This window comes from Rhinopithecus bieti, unplaced genomic scaffold (genome assembly GCF_001698545.2).
Source record: "Rhinopithecus bieti isolate Rb0 unplaced genomic scaffold, ASM169854v2 scaffold_61533, whole genome shotgun sequence".
In the NCBI taxonomy this organism is placed as follows: domain Eukaryota; kingdom Metazoa; phylum Chordata; class Mammalia; order Primates; family Cercopithecidae; genus Rhinopithecus; species Rhinopithecus bieti.
In genome coordinates this window covers 767,922-779,736 of record NW_016823925.1, presented here as the reverse complement: position 1 = coordinate 779,736, position 11,815 = coordinate 767,922, and the positions used below count along the sequence as shown (strand labels likewise).

Sequence of the window (11,815 nt, the reverse complement as noted above, 5' to 3'; positions counted from 1 at the left end):
TCTGGATTTCCCCCATAGCCCTCTTCCACCCCCCCCGCCCCCGGCCATTACCGAAGCGGATGAAAACAAACACTAACGATGGCGGCGCCGGAGAGCGACCGGCTGCTGGGCTTAAGGCAGGAGTGACCGCTTAACCAGTGAGGGAAGCACTGAAGAGCGCCAGTTGACGTGGGTGCGACAACTCGCGGAGTCCTAAGAGCAAAACGTCTGGGGCCTGCGAGCCAGGACGCTTCTGAAGCCTTAGGTGTCTATCGGCGACGTGTACGATCACTGCAGCTCCGGAGCGCGGAACCCTCAGCCAGGAGGCGCGGCTGGCCGGTCCCAGGTCCCGGCCTCCGTAATGAGAGCCCGGAGCCACACTTTGTGCCGCAGCTTCGCAGGTACTAACTTTTGGGGGTGATACCCCGAGATCTCTCAGCGCCCCCGGGTGGGAGGCTATGGATCTGCGTCCCCTTGGCTGCTGCTTCGTGGAAGTCGAAGGAGATTAGCCACGGTTCAATCCCCTGGGCCTTTGAGTTTTCTGTGGGAAATTGGGTTGGTCTAGGCCCCGTTGGCCCCTGCTTGTTGGACAGAGAATCCACTCCACCCCTAGAGGTTTCCTCTCTACTTTTTCTGCTCTTTGGGTTAGGTCGTCAGGCGTTTTGGAGGTAATTTGGGGGGCCATAACTCCGAGGTTGGGTGCCAGTATGAGTGAGGTAGAGTTTCATTCAATCAAGATTTGTTGAGTGCCAAATATGTACTCCGCGTGTAGGTGAGGGTGACTGTTGACTAGTGAAAAAAGGGACCCAAGGTTCACGACTGTCTTCTTATTGTCGGTGGAACGACCTGTGGAAACCTGCATCCATTCTCATTAAATAAATCTCTGGGTAAGTGGCTAACCACCTTCTTGAGCTCATCACTAATTCATCTCAGTTTTCACTTTTCCAGTGAGTTCCCAGTTAGCTTGATCAATTCAGCGTAGCGTTTCACTTTTAGTATTTCTTTGTTCTCTCACCACCCCACAGCCCAAAAGAAAAAAGAGATTTAAAAAAATTGCCTATTTTCTCATTACACACTTAGTTTAAAACTCATCTCGTAAGGTGATAGAATTTATTGGACACCTTTAGTGGGAAAGTATTATAATAAGCAACAACAGACTCTTCCTTTACACTAAATTAGCTTCCAGATTTTGTGTGTTATTTTATGACTGTTAGTCCTTTTCATGTGTGCATGTAGTGGCTCCAGCTCAGTTATAAGGTTTGTTGTTGTTGTTTTCAACTCTCCATTTATCAGCTCAGGTGAAGTCTTAATTTTTCAGATTTTAAAATTTTTACTATTAGGGATAAAGTATTGTTCTGTCACCCAAGCTGGAATACAGTGGCGCCTTTGTAGCTAACTTTAACCTCAAACTCCTAGGCTCAGGGAATCAACCCACGTCAGCCTTCCAAAGTGTTGGGATTACATACATAAACCACAGAGTCGGGCCCAGGAGCTTAATCTCAAAGGAAGTTTACCTGAACTGTAGGTGTGGAATATTCGAAAGTAACTTCCAGCATGGGATGTGGAGCTAAGTAAGATGAATTTACATAAACCATCATTTTCCTGCATGTGTTTAGCGGAGGACAGTGCATAGAGTTGCTGGTCATTGCTTCCTATCAAATTGTGGAAACCAATAAAACTGAAAGTATTCTATGAGAGAATAGAGGTACTATAGCTAGGAAGAATGCAAAGGAGGCTTTCCAGAGGGAATCAAACCTTGTAAAGTTNCCACAGAGTCGGGCCCAGGAGCTTAATCTCAAAGGAAGTTTACCTGAACTGTAGGTGTGGAATATTCGAAAGTAACTTCCAGCATGGGATGTGGAGCTAAGTAAGATGAATTTACATAAACCATCATTTTTCCTGCATGTGTTTAGCGGAGGACAGTGCATAGAGTTGCTGGTCATTGCTTCCTATCAAATTGTGGAAACCAATAAAAACTGAAAGTATTCTATGAGAGAATAGAGGTACTATAGCTAGGAAGAATGCAAAGGAGGCTTTCCAGAGGGAATCAAACCTTTGTAAAGTTTGGGTTTAAAATCTTTAAAAGGATTTTAAGTCTCTAAAAGGATTTAAAGGTTATTTTAAATAATTAGCTGCTTTTTTTTTAATGTCCTTGGAAGGTAGATTTCTTGCCTTTTTTTTTTTTTTTTTTTTTTGAGATGGAGTTTCACTCTTGTTGCCCAGGCTAGAGTGCAATGCGCGATCTTGGCTCACCGCAACCTCCACCTCCCGGGTTCAAGCGATTCTCCTGCCTCAGCCTCCCGAGTAGCTGGGATTACAAGCATTGCCAGCACACCCAGATAATTTTGTATTTTTAGTAGAGATGGGGTTTTTCCATGTTAGGCTGTTACTGAACTCCCGACCTCAGGTTATCCGCCCGCCTTGGCCTCCTGAAGTGCTGAGATTACAGACATGAGCCACCACGCCCAGCCAATTTCTTGCTTTTAACTAAAGAGTAAATGCGGGCCAGTTTATTAAAAATCCTCTGAAGGGGCCAGGCAGGGTGGCTCACGCCTGTAATCCCAGCACTTTGGGAGGCTGAGGCAGGCGAATCACGAGGTCAGAAGTTCAAGACCAGCCTGGCCAACATGGTGAAACCCCCGTCTCTACTAAAAATACAAAAAATTAGCTGGACGTGGTGGTGGGCGCCTGTAATCCCAGCTGCTCGGGTGATTGAGGCAGGAGAATCGCTTGAACCCAGGAGGCAGAGGTTGCGATGAGCCCTAGGTCATGCCACTGCACTCCAACCCGGGAGACAATGCACCTCTGTCTCAAAAAAAAAAAAAAAAAAAAAAAATCCTCTGAGGACCAGTATAGGTTACATAGGCAATTTGTCTGTTTTTGTTTTGTTTGCAATGGAGTTTCACTCTTGTTGCCCACGCTGGAGGACAGTGGCATGATCTCGGCACACTACAACAACCTCCGCCTCCCGAGTTCAAGCAATTCTCCTGCCTCAGCCCGAGTAACAGGGATTACAGGCACCCACCACCACGACTGGCTAATTTTTTGTATTTTTAGTAGAGATGGGGTTTCACCATGTTGGCCAGGCTGGTCTCCAACTCCTGACCTCAGGTGATCCACCCGCCTCGGCCTCCCAAAGTGCTGGGATTACAGGCATGAGCCACTGTACCAGGCCTGGCAATCTGTCTTATCCTGGTGTTTTTTTGCATGACCTTGGTCATAACAGAAGGGATGAGAATGTGAATTACCACTGCTTAGAAAAACAACTCAATTGGGCTGGGCATGGTTGTTCAAACCTGAAACCCTAGCACTTTGGGAGACTGAGGCCGGCAGATCACCTGAGGTTGGGAGTTTGAGACCAGCCTGGCCAACATGGAGACACCCTGTTTCTACTAAAAATACAAAAATACCCAGGCGTGGTGGCACGTGCCTGTAATCCTAGCTATTCAGGAGGCTGAGACAGGAGGATTGCTTGAACTGGGGAGGCAGAGGTTTCTGTGAGCCGAGATCATGCCATTGCATTCCAGCCTGGGCAACAAGAGCAAAAACTCCGTCTCGAAAGAAAAACGAATCAATTAACATGCATGGTTGACTTAACAGGGTCTCCTCAGTAAAAGTAAAGGTAAATCAAGAATTCATAGAAGTCATAACTTACAGAAACCTCCTGTGGAGCAGAAAAATAAAATGAAAAAAGTAATAACTTAGTATTGCTGTTTTGGAAAATGCAGCTTTCACTTTTGATTCATACACGTGAAAGAAATGGTAAAGAAATAGTTAAGAATCATTTTACTTTTATTTTTTTTTTTTTGAGATAGAATCTCACTCTGTCACCCAGGCTGGAGTGCAGTGGCCGGATCTCAGCTCACTGCAAGCTCCGCCTCCTGGGTTTATGCCATTCTCCTGCCTCAGCCTCCCGAGTAGCTGGGACTACAGGCGCCCACCACCACGCCTGGCTAGTTTTTTGTATTTTTTTAGTAGAGACAGGGTTTCACCGTGTTAGCCAGGATGGTCTCGATCTCCTGACCTCGTGATCCGCCCGTCTCGGCCTCCCAAAGTGCTGGGATTACAGGCTTGAGCCACTGCGCCCGGCCTCTTTTTTTTTTTTAATACAGAGTCTTGCTCTGTTGCCCAGGCTGGAGTGTAGTGGCGTAATCTCAGCTCCCTGCAACCTCTGCCTCCCAGGTTTAAGCGATTCTCCTGCCTCATCCTCCTGAGTAACTGGGGTTACAGGTGTGTACCATCACGCCCGGCTAATTTTTGTATTTTTAGTAGAGGCGGGGTTTCTCTATGTTGGTCAGGCTGGTCTCCAACTCCTGACCTAGTGATCCACCCACCTCGGCCTCCCAAAGTGCTGGAATTATAGACATGAGCCACCGCGCCCAGCCATATTTGCTTATTATTTTGAGTTGTTGATACTTTCTTTTTACATGAAGTCTGTAGTTTATAAAAGGATGAATTTGTCTACTTAAGAGTGGGGGGGAAGAGTTACGGGTGTGTACTGGCAGTAGGCTGTGGATTCAGAGCTGTGAAAGCTTCTCCCAAGCTATTCAGTCTTGTTTCTGTCTGTTTCTTGGGGTTTCAGTGTGTCTAAACTAAGTTTTAGGTTAATATCTTGGGTTTTCATTTCCTTATGCGTGTAGGTAGTTTGGTTATGGATCTTACATTTATGTGCTCTTCTGACTTGTGCTTTTAATGTTTTGAGAGCAACTTGCCCACCTCTCAACGTTGCCATGATAGATGGCAGACCTCTTTGTGGCTTCTCCAGGATTCTTTGAGCATCTGTGATCAAGGAAAGGAGCACTTGGCTTTGGGGCTTTATGCAGGGTACAGTGCTTTTACCTGCCTATAAGGTTAAGGTCATATCTCCCAACCCTATTCTTACTCTCATATGTTTGTCAAAAGGACCTGACCCTTGTCCCTTGTAGGCCTCAGTTCCCTGGCATCAGATTTCTCTTACATCTGTAGCTTTCATTGTACTCTGTATGGAATCTGGGATATCTCCCGTTTTTCTAGTTCAGCTGTGTGTCAGAACATTTTTATTGTCATTTTATCTACATCTTTATGTGTTTGTAGTGAGGGGGGAACTGACAGCATTAGTTCAGTCCACCCTGTTGATGAAAGGCTACTTAAGATTTTTTTTTTTTTTTTTTTTTGGAGATGGAGTTTTGCTCTGTTGCCCAGGCTGGAGTGCAGTGAAGCAATCTCAGCTTACTGCAACCTCTGTCTCCCAGGTTCAAGCGATTCTCTTGCCTCAGCCTCCCATGGAGCTGGGATTACAGGTGCCTGCCTCCACACCTGGCTAATTTTTTGTATTTTTAGTAGAGACAGGGTTTTACCATGGTGGTCAGGCTGGTCTTGAACTTCTGTCCTCAGGTAATCCACCTGCTTCAGCCTCCCAAAGTGCTGTGATTACAGACATGAGCCACTGTACATGGCCTGCTTCAGAGATTTTTTTTTTTTTTTTTGCCAAAGTCTTGCTCTGTTGCTCAGGCTGGAGTGCAATGATGTGATGTTGGCTCACTGCAACCTCTGTCTCCTGGGTTGAGGGGATTCTCCTGCGTCAGCCTGCTGAGTAGCTGGGACTACAGGCACATTCCACCACACTCAGCTACTTTTTGTATTTTTGGTAGAGATGGGGTTTCGCCATATTGCCCAAGGTGGTCTTGAACTTCTGGACTAAAGCAATCCACCTGTCTCAGCCTCCCAAAGTGCTAGGATTACAGGCATGAGCCTCCGCGCCTGGTCTCACTCATGTTTATCATGGCTTAATGCATTAAAGTCTTTGCCACCTTCATTCTTTTTTTTAATCCAGAAACATTTTAATCTGTTAAAAAACAAAGCAAAGGCCAGGCGCGGTGTCTCATGCCTGTAATCCCAGCACTTTGGGAGGCCGAGGCGGGCGGATCACAAGGTCAGGAGATCGAGACCATCCTGGCTAACACGGTGAAACCGCCGTCTCTACTAAAAATACAAAAAAAAAAAAAGCCGGGCATGGTAGCGGGCGCCTGTAGTCCCAGCTACTCAGGAGGCTGAGTCAGGAGAATGGCATGAACCCAGGAGGCGGAGCTTGCAGTGAGCCAAGATCGCGCCACTGCACTCCAGCCTGGGTGACAGAGCGGAGACTCCATCTGAAAAAGAAAAAAACAAAGCAAAACAAACAAACAACAAAAACCCAAAACCACTTTGCTCCTTTTCACAATAGTGCGCATTTATACCATAATTTAGTTACAGCTACAAAACATCAGAAGATTTCATTTTTAATGTATCTTATCTATGGAATTAAAAAAAAATTTGTGTGTACCCTTCTAGTCTTTAATAGGTGAAATACGTCCCAAAAAAGAAACTATTGCATTTAAGCCACATCACCAAAAAACAAAACGCAAAACAAAAAAAAACAAAACCAACCGAGCGTAATAACCCTTTTACTGATGTGTCTTACAGATTGACATGACCAAAGCCATATGTTTTCATTTAATTTCCGTTTCCCCCTCCCACAACATGCACCAATTGAATATATGCTCTGGGAGCCATAAAATTACCAAACATCTGCCTCTTCAAAAGAATGCATTAAAATACATATTTTTTGTTTTTTGTTTTTTGTTTTTGAGATGGAGTCTGGCTTTGTCGCCCAGGCTGGAGTGCAGTGGTGCAATCTCGGCTCACTGCAAGCTCCGCTCGGCTCACTGCAAGCTCCACCTCCCAGGTTCACGCCATTCTCCTGCCTCAGCCTCCCGAGTAGCTGGGACTACGGGCGCCCGCCAGCACACCCAGCTAATTTTGCATTTTTAGTAGAGACGGGGTTTCACTGTGTTAGCCAGGATGATCTCCATCTCCCGACCTTGTGATCCGCCCGCTTCGGCCTCCCAAAGTGCTGGGATTACAGGCGTGAGCCACCGTGCCCGGCCAAGAATGCATTAAAATATTTAAAGAATTTTTTGTTGTTTAAAAGGTGAAAAAATGTAAACAAGAAACTGATTCACTCCCTTACTTCATGCATTCACAATCTAAACCAAAACGAATTTTTTTTTTTTTTAGACGGAGTCTCGTTCTGTTGCCCAGGCTGGAGTGCAGTGGCGCGATCTCGGCCCACTGCAAGCTCCGCCTCCAGGGTTCACGCCATTCTCCTGCCTCAGCCTCCCAAGTAGCTGGAACTACAGGCGCCCGCCATGACGCCCGGCTGATTTTTTGTATTTTTAGTGGAGACGGGATTTCACCGTGTTAGCCAGGATGTTCTCCATCTCCTGACCTCGTGATCCGCCCTCCTCGGCCTCCCAAAGTGCTGGAACTACAGGCGTGAGCCACCTCACCCGGCAAAAACGAAATTTTAAAGCAAGAAGAAACTACTGCTGCAAGTTTTTGTAAGTCCATTTTCTCTGTACACGCAAACTGCTCACTACTGAAGGGAAAAAAAATATAATCCATGGTGTCTGCTGATTCAAAAGGGAGAAACAAGGTTGTCATTTAGTATCCAAAAACTGATACATGTATGTTCTGCTTTTATAATGTATATTTTCTCTTTTCTCTTTTCATATCCAAAACTTGTACGTGCTATTTTAGGGGCACCGCAGATTAGATTCAAACACTTGGTGAACAGAATTCACAAGCTGTGACAAAACTGACAAAACTCTGTCATCTTTGGGGTGCAATTTTGTTTATATACACTGTATGTGTATATTTATTTTAGATTTGGCTGTAGTGGACTGGCCGTGGTTCAAGTGCCACTTTCATTCTAAAGCAAGGATATGCTGTAATGAAATCTTGGAAGTACAGCTAGAGTCATCATTCTATCTGTTTGAAAAAGGGTATTTGGGCCGGGCACAATGGCTCACACCTGTAATCCCAGCACTTTGGGAGACCGAGGCGGGCGGGTCACGACGTCAGGAGACTGTCTGGGCTAATACGGTGAAACCCCATTTCTATTAAATTCACAAAAAATTAGCCAGGCGTGGTGGTGGGCACCTGTGGTCCCAGCTACTCGGGAGGCTGAGGCAGGAGAATGGCGTGAACCTGGGAGGCAGAGCTTGCAGTAAGCCGAGATCGCGCCACTGCACTCCAGTCTGGGTGACAGAGCGAGACTCCGTCTCAAAAAAAAGAAAAAAAGAAAAATGTATTTGAAGTACATCCATAAAGAAAGAGACCTAATTTTAGAAGACCTTTATGCTGGGTGAAAGTTTTTCTCCACTGTATTATGGACTATATAATGGCAACTAGTTTTGTTTTTTGTTTTGTTTTGTTTTGAGATGGAATCTGTCCCTGTCACCTAGGCTGGAATGCAGTGGCGTGATCTTGGCTCGCTGCAACCTCCACCTCCTAGGTTCAAGCAGTTCTCCTGCCTCAGCCTCCCAAGTAGCTGGGATTACAGGTGTGCACCACCACACCCAGCTAATTTTTGTATTTTTAGTAGAAGTGGGGTTTCACCGTGTTGGCCAGGCTGGTCTCGAATTCCTGACCTCAGATGATCTGCCCGCCTTGGCATCCCAAAGTGCTGGGATTACAGGCCTGAGCAATCGCGCCCGGCTGACAACTAGTTTTTTTGTTAATTTGATTTTTTTAAATTCAAATCGACAGAAAAGTTGGAAGAATATTACAGTGAATTTTTATGTACTCTTGCCTTAGATTTGCACATTGTTCACTCTTTACCACGTTACTTCATTTCTTTCTCCTATATATTGTGTAACTATTATTTTTGCATTGTGTTTACACACTCATTTTTTTTTTCTGAACCCTTGAGAGATGTTACTTATATCTCTTATTAATAAGAGTGTGGACTAAAATGTAATTTTATCAAATTCGAAAATTTTTTTTTTTTTTTTGAGATGTAGTCTTGCTCTGTTGCCCAGGCTGGAGTAGAGTGGCGCAGTCTCGGCTCCCTGCAACCTCCACCTCCCGGGTTCAAACGATTCTCCTGCCTCAGCCTCCTGAGTAGTTGGGACTACAGGCATGCGTCACCACACCCGGCTCATTTTTGTATTTTTAGTAGAGAAAGTGTTTCACCATGGTGGCCAGGCTGGTCTGGAACTCTTGACCTCAAGTGTTCACACGCCTCAGCCTGCCAAAGTGCTGGAATTACAGGCCTGAGCCACTGTAAGCAGCCACTTTCAGGAAATTTAATATTGATGCAATACTGTTACTTAGTATACAGTTGGGTTCAAATGTTTCCAGTTGTTTCAATACTGTCGTTAACAAACTTTTTAGAAAATCCAGGAACCAGTCCAGAATCAAGCTTTAGCTTTGCATTTAGTTATCATACTTTATTCTCCTTTAATCTAAAATGGTTCTTCAGATTTTTCTTTTTTTGGTCTTTTATAACAGTGACGTTTTTGAAGAGTGACGATCCGATGATATTATTAAATGTCCTGTCTTTCAATTTGAGCTTGTCCAGTCACTTCCTCATGGTTAGTTTCAGGTTATACAGTTTTAGCAAGAAAGCTATGTAAGTAATACATCACATCAGAAGGGATGGGACATCAGTTTCTTCAGTTGTTGTCCAGGCCGAGGTGAAAGTTCCCCTTCACCCTTGAAAAAATCAGCTCGTTAGCTCATTGACTGGGCATGATTGCTCGTGCTGTAATCCTAGCACTTTGGGAGGCTGAGGTGAGAGGGTTGCCTGAGTGCAAGAGTTTGAGACCAGCCTGAGCAACATAGTGAGTTTCTATCTGTACAAAAAAATAAAAAATTACCTGGGCGTGGTGTTGTGTACCTGTAGTCCCAGCTGAAGTGGGAGGATTCCTTGAGCCTGGGAGCTCAAGGCTACAGTGAGCCCTGATCGTGTTACCGCATCGCAGCCTAAGCAACAGAGCAAGACCTTGTCTCCAAAAGATAATCACCTCATGCACAAGGCCAGGTTCCTAATTCCAACACTTTAGGGGGCCAAGATGAGAGGATCACTTGAAGCCAGGAGTTCCAGACCACCCTGGACAACATACAAGATCGTGTTGCTACCAAAAAATAAAAACCAACTCACAAAAGGCATATGAATTGGAAAAAAAGGCATACAGATTTTTTTCCCTAAGGTACTTTTGCTATAGCATCCTCTTTCTTTCTTTCTTTCTTTCTTCCTTCCTTTCTTTCTTTCTTGCTTTCTTGCTTTCTTCCTTTCTTTCCTTTCTTTCCTTTTTTTCTTTCCTTTCTTTCTTTTTGATACAGGGTTTTGCTTTGTCACCCAGGCTAGAGTTGCAGTGACATGATCACAGCTCACTGCAGCCATAACCTCCTGAGTTCGAGTGATCCTCCCACATCAGCCTCCTGAGTAGCTGGGACTATAGGCGAGCATCACCACACCCAGCCCATTTTTTGTATTTTTGTAGATAAGTGTTACCCAGCCTGATCTTGAATTCCTGAGCTCAAGCTGTCCTCCTGCCTCGGGGTCCTAAAGTATTGAGATTATAGGCATGAGTCACTGAGCTGTCCAAGGCATACAAATTTATCACAGTGATTGCTTATCTCCCCAGGTGGTTCAGAAGGTTATATACCATTCTGGCAAAACAAGTTATGGAAACCTGGAGAAGAGGAATTCTGCCGAGGGGATTACTAGGGAGAATGAATGGATCAGGGAACAGAGATTAACTTGTACATTATCTTGTAAAAGAGTCCATTTAGGTGTGGTTACATTCTTGGTGTCACAGCATACAGAAGAAAAACAGTTGTTCCTTTGGGAGGGTCTGTATTTTAGGCGCATAAAGGAACTTAAGCTACTGTATGCTTTGGAAGAGAAGGTGTGTGGATGGAGTGAGGTATCAGAGATACCTTGAGGTTTCTTTGGTTGAGCATAGGGGATATTGATTTCTTTTGTTTTTTGAGACAAAAGTTTTGCTCTTATTGCCCGGGCTGGAGTGCAGTGGCGCAGCCTCAGCTCACTGCAACCTCCACCTCCTGGGTTCAAGTGATTCTCCTGCCTCAGCCTCCATATACCACCACGCCTGGCTTATTTTTTGAGTAGAGACAGGGTTTCACCATGTTGGCCAGGCTGATGTCAAACTTCTGACTTCAGGTGATCCACCCGCCTCAGCCTCCCAAAGTGCTGGGATTACAGGCATGAACTACCACGCCCTGCCTGGATATTGATTTCTGAGCCCCAATATCAGTATGTTATCTTTGACGACTTTGTTAAGATTGTGTCCACCAGGATTCTCTTTGTAATTAATAAGTAGTGACCTGTGTTCCCATAGATTGTGTAAATATCTCATTTATAAAGAAAGTTTCACCGAGAAATTTTAGCGTTCCTTGGTGACTTGCTTGAACCAGTTATTCCTATAATGGTTACAAAATTGTCATTTTCTAAGTCTGCTATTTTTCTTACATTTACTTATTGCATTATACTATAAAGAAGTGTTTTCCCATCTTCATTTATTGCACAGTTACCTTTGAAGCCAAAGTATTAGGAGGAAGATGTGAACGTTTGCTATAGAAAAAAAGGACTATGTCAGGAAAGGATTGTCTCTGCTCTTCCACTGTTAGCTTAGGAAATAAGACTGGGTATAGTAATCCTGTAATCCCAGCACTGTCAGAATCCGAGGCGGATGGATCACTTGAGGCCAGGAGTTCGAGACCAGCCTAGCCAACATGGCAAAACCTCATCTCTACTAAAAATAAGAAAATTAGGCCGGGTGCAGTGGCTCAAGCCTGTAATCCCAGCACTTTGGGAGGCTGAGACGGGCGGATCACGAGGTCAGGAGATCGAGACCATCCTGGCTAACACGGTGAAACCCCATCTCTACTAAAAATACAAAATACTAGCCGGGCGACGTGGCGGGTGCCTGTAGTCCCAGCTACTCGGGAGGCTGAGGCAGGAGAATGGCGTATACCCGGGAGGCGGAGCTTGCAGTGAGCTGAGATC

At 45.1% G+C, this 11,815-nt stretch overlaps 1 protein-coding gene across 10 annotated transcripts in view; it reads left to right on the top strand.

Moving 5' to 3' along the window:
• The first annotated feature begins 4 nt into the window (after positions 1-4).
• Positions 5-11,815, top strand: part of ATG13 (autophagy related 13) — a 62,941-nt gene continuing 51,130 nt past the window's right edge. For 6 of the 10 annotated variants that reach the window (XR_001883321.1, XR_001883320.1, XM_017861996.1 and 3 more), the window contains exon 1: positions 5-380. The gene's annotated coding sequence lies outside the window, so the exon portion shown is untranslated. Of the gene's footprint in view, positions 381-7,210; positions 7,338-11,815 lie in introns of those variants that run through there. The other 4 variants (XM_017861995.1, XM_017861987.1, XM_017861989.1 and 1 more) reach the window with 2 other exon arrangements.